Source organism: Camelina sativa, chromosome 12 (genome assembly GCF_000633955.1).
Source record: "Camelina sativa cultivar DH55 chromosome 12, Cs, whole genome shotgun sequence".
In the NCBI taxonomy this organism is placed as follows: domain Eukaryota; kingdom Viridiplantae; phylum Streptophyta; class Magnoliopsida; order Brassicales; family Brassicaceae; genus Camelina; species Camelina sativa.
The window spans coordinates 17,094,894-17,102,820 of NC_025696.1; positions in this window are offsets into that span (position 1 = coordinate 17,094,894).

A 7,927-nucleotide genomic window follows, 5' to 3' on the forward strand; every position below is an offset into this window, starting at 1 on the left:
GGGTTGACGGCTTTTGCATAGGATAGAGGAGGAAATTCCGCCAACAGAGAGAATTGCTTGCTAGTGGTTAATTGCTTTCAATGTGGTTGATTCTTGACGTAGTCTGATGCACTCATTGGTTTCTTTTGTGTTTCACTCATTTTGGTGATCCTGAGATTTTCCTTGTAAATACTCCCTTGTTAGAAAATCAGGTAAATAATTATTTTCTCCTTTTATATATTGTATATCGAAATCAAAAACAGATAAAATAGCTTGCCATCTAGAAACTAAGTTTAGAAACTAAGTTTAATTATTTTCTCCTTTGTTTAGAAACTAAGTTTTTAACATCCTTTTGTAAAATCTCTTTGGCCGATTTGCAATCGACACGTAGTAAAAACTTTTTGTTTATTAAATCATCTTGAAATTTAGAAATACAGTTTACTATAGATAAAACTTCTTTTTTAACTGTAGAGTAATTCTTTTGTGGTCCAAGCCATACTCCTGAGTGGAAACGAACTATAGACTCTTGGGTTGACTCTGGCATTTTCTGTTTAAGGATCCCCCCGTAACCTATTTCTGATGCATCTGTCTCTACTATCATGAATGCATTGGGGTGTGGGATGACTAGACATGGTAGTGTTATAACCTTTTTCTTGATATCCTGGACTAGACTAGTATGCAGACTTGACCATGGTATAGGGTTCTTTTGTAATCTTTGAAATAATGGTTGTATAGACTTTTGAAGATTAGGTAGAAAATCAGATATGTAGTTTAAGCAACCTAAAAATCTTTGTAATTGTGATTTCTCTTTCATTTCATCTGGAAATTTATTTGCAAATTCTATAGATCTAGATATAGGTGTTATAGTACCTTGATATATGTTGTGGCCTAGAAAACGTATTTTTGTTTGAAATATTTGCATCTTTTTTGCGGATACTACTAGTCCATGCTTTTTAACAATGTTTAAAAAGGTGTATAGATGTTTAAAGTGTTGGTCGATGGATTTTGAATATATTAACACATCATCTATGTATACAATAGAGAAGGTGGAGTAAGGGTTAAATATTTCGTTCATTATATTTTGAAATTCGGATGGTGCGTTTTTTAAACCGAAAGGCATAACATTCCATTCGTAATGCCCAAAAGGCACTGTGAATGCTGTTTTATATTTATCCTTCTCGGCAATTTGTATTTGCCAAAATCCACTTTTCATGTCAAATTTAGAGAATATACAGGCGTCATATAATCGTTTTAATAGATCTCTTTTGTTTGGTATTGGGTATCTTATCCATTGTATTATATTGTTTAAGGGTTTATAGTTGATTACTAAGCGTGGTACTCCTCTTTCTTTTTCAGCTTGGTTGTTTACATAAAATGCTGAACAACTCCAAGGAGATTTAGATTTTTTTATTAAGTTTTTATCTAGTAATTCTTGTATTTCTTTTTTGCAATGTTCTAGAAGTTCTTGATTCATTTGAATGGGTCTAGCTTTAGTTGGAATATTTTTTTCATTAAAATCTTTTTCGTAGGGTATTTCAACAATATGTTTTTTTCTTTCCCAAAAGACATTTGGGAGTTCAGAACATACTTGGTTTAGTAGTTTGACTTCTAATGTTTTTATTTTATTTGTGACTTGTGGATAACTTAGTTGTTTTTTCTATCTGTTGGTATTTTATTTCTTGTTGTAAATATTGTATTTGTTTTTGTTTCCCGTCTATTAAGTTTATGGATTTCTCTATTGTTGAATTTTGTAAGGCTAAGATTTCTTTTGTTTTTCATTGGGGATAGATATTCAAACATTATTTTTTCTCCTACAATTTTTGTGGTAATTCCTAGTTCTGTAACCTTAAACGGATAAATTTGTGTAAAAAACGGAGTTCCTCGTATAACTTCTTGGCTTAAATTTTTTACAAGGATAAATTGAGTTTTAAAACAATAATTTTTGTTACAGATTTTTGCTTTAGGTAATTTATAGGTGACCTTCAAACTACTTCCGTTTGCACCGCTAAGTTTCTCATATGTTTTTTCATAGAATTTTGTAGGAACTATTCCTTCTCTAATACAATTATAGTCAGCTCATGTATCTAGAAGTGCTATTGTTTCTAGTTTAAAATCATACCCTATGTGTAATGTGATTTTTGTATACCATTTTTGATAGTTTATTTTGTTTATTATCTGGATATATTCTTCTTCTTCTTTTATTTGTTTATGGTTTTCAGGGTTACTTGTGGAGGGTTTGTCCATTGTTGTGGGTGGAGATTCATGGACTTTTGGTTCTATAAGGGCTAATCTAGCGTCTACTTGCAATTGATGAAGTTGATGTTGGTGAACTATTTGTTGTAATTCTTTTATTTGTGTTTTTAAATTTTTAACTTCTCCTTGTAATTCACCAGTGGTTACTTGTTTAAAAAGTGTTGGAGAGGGATATTTTTCTATTATTTTGTTAAGACTAAAAGGTTGTGGAGTTAATAATTGATTTTCTCGTTGCACTAAATCTTTTAATTTTAATAAATATTCCTTTTTGGTTTCGTGATCATCTATTTTATCTATAATATCTATTAAAAATTGTTTGTCAATGTCTTTTGTAATTACGTTTATTGTTTTACAATTGCATATGCCATCTGAGATATTTTCAGAATTTTGAGAGGATGTATCACTTTCATCTTCTATTATGTCTAGAGAAGGGTCGCTACTGAGTTCTTCTGAATTTTCAGTTTCTGAAAGAAGTAATTTTTCTAATTTTTCTTTAATGTCTTGTTGATCGTGAAATATTTCATTGATTTTTCTTTTCATTTTACAATCTGTAGATTTATGTCCTGGCCGTTTACAGTTCCAGCATATAATTCTTTCTTTTTTAGATGGTTCTCTGGGATTTTTGTTTTTTGTATAGTATGAGTTAAAAAATTTCTTTGTAAATCTTTTACTTTTATTATAAGGTTGTGGATAAAAAGTTTTATTTTGTTTGCGTAGTTTTCTTCTTTCTCTAGAAGGTGGAGTGAGACGATTGTAACCATATTGTTCACAAAATGAACCCATAGTTTCTGCAAATTTAAATTTGTTACTTTGCTTTTTATCTTTGTGTTCTTGACATATTTGTAGACCTTCCTTTTTAATAAAGGCAAACAATTGACCATAGGTTATGGTATCCCATGGGATTGGTTGTCCTCCAGAATAATCTTTTAGTTTATTAATTAATCGTTCTGCGAAAAATGATGGTAATCCTGCGATGAACCGTTCTTTCCAGAAGGGTTGGTTGCAGTCGTGTCTTTGAAATATGTTGGTTACAAATATATCTTTATACCATTTAAAGTCCCCTAGTGTTGGACATCTAAGATTTGTTAAAATAAGTTTTTTACTTGTTAGTTCTTCCGAAGGGTTTCCTACAAAGTGCATGGTCATGGTGTGGAGTAATACTTCTACAGCATTTTGAACTTGGTCTTCTTCATAAAAACCATCTTCTCCTTCTACTCTTCTAGTTTCAGTATGGTTTAGAATAGAATTTTGAGTTTCTACGCCTAAAGCATTATCCCACCAAAATTTCAGGGCTCCATTGAAGCCCGAGATTAGCATGACACATGCTTGGTGGTCTGACATTCCTTTAGCTTTATAGGATAGGGTTGCCATCCCCATTTCTTGAAATAAATTCATCATTTCATATTCGGATCTACCATCTATATTCCATTCATATATGCCTTCTCCGTTGTAAAAGTTCGTTGAGGGAAATTTATGATGTTCTTCAAATAATAAGTCGGGTGGTGAGTGCCTTGGATAATATGGTTTTTTGGATGGTTGAAAGTTCCTTTTTATTCTATTTATTTCTATATCGGTTTCAGATTGAATGTTTTCATCAATATTATTTATCCCCTTGGCTTTGTCTAGTCTATCTAGTCTAGTTGAGATTGATTTTAAAATTTCATTTTCAGGGAATTTAATAGGTTTTGTTAATGGTTTGAAGAGAGGTGGTGAGACTGCGGTAAAGGGTGGAGATAACGGCTGTTAGTTTGTTGTTATGTTTTTCTCGTCTTTTTCTAGTTTGTTATCAAGGTTATCTATTTGTCTTGAAATAGTATGTAATATTTGACTTTGATAATTATTTTGTTCATATACTATTTTAAGGTCAGCCATATATATTGAATCTTTATTATCTCGGTTTGCCCCAGTTCTGAAAGGTGTAGCTATTACTTGTCTTTAGGGAGTGTGAATTTTTATGTCTTTCAAAGGTGGATGGACTGATTTGTGTATTTCTCCGTTAGTCATTTCCCATGTGTGATATAATGTGGAACTAGTGTTTATTGATTCATTTTTGTATGTGTAGCATATATCATTTTCTAAAGCGTATGTTTCAAACCATGTGAAAAATGGAATATTTACTTCTATATTTTCCATGTAGTTATACCATATTTCTCTAAAAGTTATAAGTTTTTCTTTATTAAAAGCTTGAAAGTACCATTTTCTTTTATCTCCGTTTTTATATGATAAAAATTCTTCTTTAAGGTAATCTTTGTCTATTGTAAATGTTTTTATAATAACATTTATTGATTTAAAATCTGAAGCTGTTGGGGAAGTAGGAAAGTTAGACGATCCTACTTCTGATTGTTGAACCGGTGCAGCTATTGGTGCTTGAAAAATAATAGGTTTTTTCTCTTGGCTTTTTGTTAAAATTTGTTTTACACTTTCTTCTGATTCAGTGCTAGCTTGGCCAGTTCTGTACTCAGAGAAAGATTAACGTGGGTAGAATGAACTAAACTTTAATGATGGTGGATCTCTGAAAGAACCAAAGTTTAATAATATTTTTCCATCATATTTTTCTGTTATACTTGTAATAGTTCTTTGTTCAAAGTTTCTTGGTGGTTGAGTAATATTAATTTTCCATTGATCAGGAATTGTAATTTCTGTCCATTTTAATTGTTTAGGTGTGTATGTAGAGGTTGGTGTGTCTTTACCATGTGCAGCCAATATTGTTGTTTCGCTTTTATCATCTTGCAATAAACATCGTGGGTTGAACTCAGATGTAGATTGCTTAAAGTAAATTCGATACAACAACAAATAGCCATGTCTTTCTTGCTGAAATTTAATTTCAGGCAAGTGTACGTTTAAAACTAAAGTATTAAATATTGTAGGGTCATGTAGGCTCACTTGAAAATTTGGTGCACAATTAAAATATATAGCTCCGTTACATAAGTTTGACTGTACTGCTCCTAATAAGGAGTCTTCAAATTTTAAAAATGTTTTATCTCTTAATAACATGAGTATTGGAGAATCAATCCCTGTTCTAGATAAAGATTTAATTGCTATTTGTTTCCACCGCTAGAGAGCATGATTGTCAAAGTACGTGCAGAATAAACTTGAGTATTAACTTCAATGATTTACATTAGTATATATACATAATCCAAGTGGGCTTAACAACATAATCTAGCCCTTAAGCCTATATCTTATATAATATGAGAAGGTTTTTCTCAACTTTTACTAAGGAGATGACATTTGGCTTACTATTTTCTAACACTTGTATTTTTTTGTTTGGACCTAATAACTATAGTTTGGACCTAATTAACTACAAATCAATAAAATAAAATAAAAATAAAAAACCATCAACATTTCCTTGCTCCCTTCTTTAATCAGAAACATATGCAGCCTCCAAGAATCTAGAACCACCTTATATCAGTGTGTGGTTGGTTCCATCTCTGAACTAAACCAACATTAAATTAAATTTATAGGTTTCAATTTTTGGATTTAATTTTTGTGTTTGGATTCTTATATAATTTTCACAGGCACAAGTGAAATCAAATTTAAGTAAGATGGTGGGATGGTATTGTTTAAGTAAATTAGTTTCACTTTTTAAAAAATTGTTTATATAAAATTTAAATTTTTGAGCTTAGTTTCTGGAAAATTACGTAAGATTGTGAAATGTTTTAATCTAATTCTATAATTATTTTGTTCGGTTTATCACTTATTATTTCAAACGCCATGGTATTTTTGAATTATATAAAATTTATAAGTTTTCATATTAGGAATTTCAGGATAAATTATGAACATAATCAGTTATGTTTTGATTTGAAATAATACCATCATTTTATGCATTGCCTTATATCTACCCACTATTTTCCTCACTTTTTATTTTTGTTTATATTACTTCTCATTCTTAACTTATTATTTTGAAGCACTTGCGAATTTATGATCAATAATATTTGATCTCAATCCCTTCTCTCTCTTAAAGGCTCAAACATTCTATAAAGTTTGGTTTTCTAAAAACAACCTATTAACATAAAAACACACCCTCTTTCAGATTATTGTGAAAACTAAAACACTTACTTTCTATTATATCCTCTATTCAATTTCCAACGAACAACAAAACACTGGTAACAATAGTATCGTTGTTCGGATCAATCATTTTTGGGAAGTTCCTAACTTTAGAAGAAATATTATCTTACTAAGTCTTGAATAATTTTCCCAAAAATGTAAATTATTTTTACTATTGTTCATATTTTGATGATTTATGCAATCATTTTAAAACATTCATAAAAGAAAATAAATAATTGTATGTGTATTTGATTTTAAAAGAATTTTAGGGGGGTGTATTGAAACTATGATTTTGCAGGATTTTATGAGATTTAGAAAATTTGGAATTTTGATAAATTTTAGGGAAGTTCATATGATTTATGGTAAAATTCTTTCAAATCCCACCTAAAACCATGAGATTTGAATTTCTGTATTTTTAACTAAACAAATCCTCCCAAATCCTTCAGAATCCCTAAAATTTATTAAAATCCAAATCCACAAATTGTTTTGAATAACAGTGGATTTTAAAGTAGATTTTTAAATCATCAGTTCAATAACAGTGGATTTTAATGGACTTTTTAAAATTCATGATTGAATAACATAGGATTTGTAAATTTTACACAAATCACTTAAAATGTTAAGTTGAATACACCCCCTTAATATATCATGATGATGGGCGTCAGATTCTTAGAGTAAGAGTTGAAAGAAACCTTACTATATTATATTATTTAATAATAAAGTAAAGTTTTCTTTTGGCAAGCTACAAAAGATTGTCATTTGATGCTCTCTTCTTTCACAAGTGTCATTTTGTTTCTTTAAATTTTTAGTGTAACAAATTTATTGAATTTAAATAATAAATTTTTCTCTTAACAAATAATTTGATGATTAAATAGTTTAAGGATATAAGATTATAATATATATATTTGGTTGTATAAAATAATGTCGAGTAATAATTGGCTGTGTTATTTCCACACTTTAATATAAATAATTCACATGATCTTGATATTACATTATTTTATTTCATTTTCAATCCATTTACACAAGGTCAATAGTAATTCCTTAATGCACAAGGCACCATCACACCATGGATTGAGTCTCCCTCTCTACGAATGTAGGATTTGGCTAATGGGCCAGCATGTTGTTGAAACGACCGACCTTTTTTTTTCTTCTTTAAATAATAAATAATAAATAGTAATATAATATAATAAATAAACTATAACTAGTGGTCCCATACCCACTAGCCACCTAACCACAAACACATTCAACAGCGAAAATAACTAACCAATATTCAATAATAATCCAATAATAAACCATTATCCAAAATATAACCAATAACCAATAACCAAACAATAAGAATCACAGAACCAGCAACCTAGCAATGCCAGACAACATCCAATCGAGTCCCTAGAACATCTTCCTCTTCATTGCCCCGATTCCACGATCACACTTTGTCTTTATCTGCACCACAAACACAAATTGCAATGCATGAGTATTTTATAAATACTCAGTAAGGCAATCCTCCCATCTACTGGGCTATACACACAAGCAATAGAGTATCTTTAACCAACACACAACAATCAACAAACAACAAATAACAAACCAGGACTCTGCATCGACCGACGCCAACATGCATCGACCGATACCACATGGGGATGCATCGACCGACGTAGAA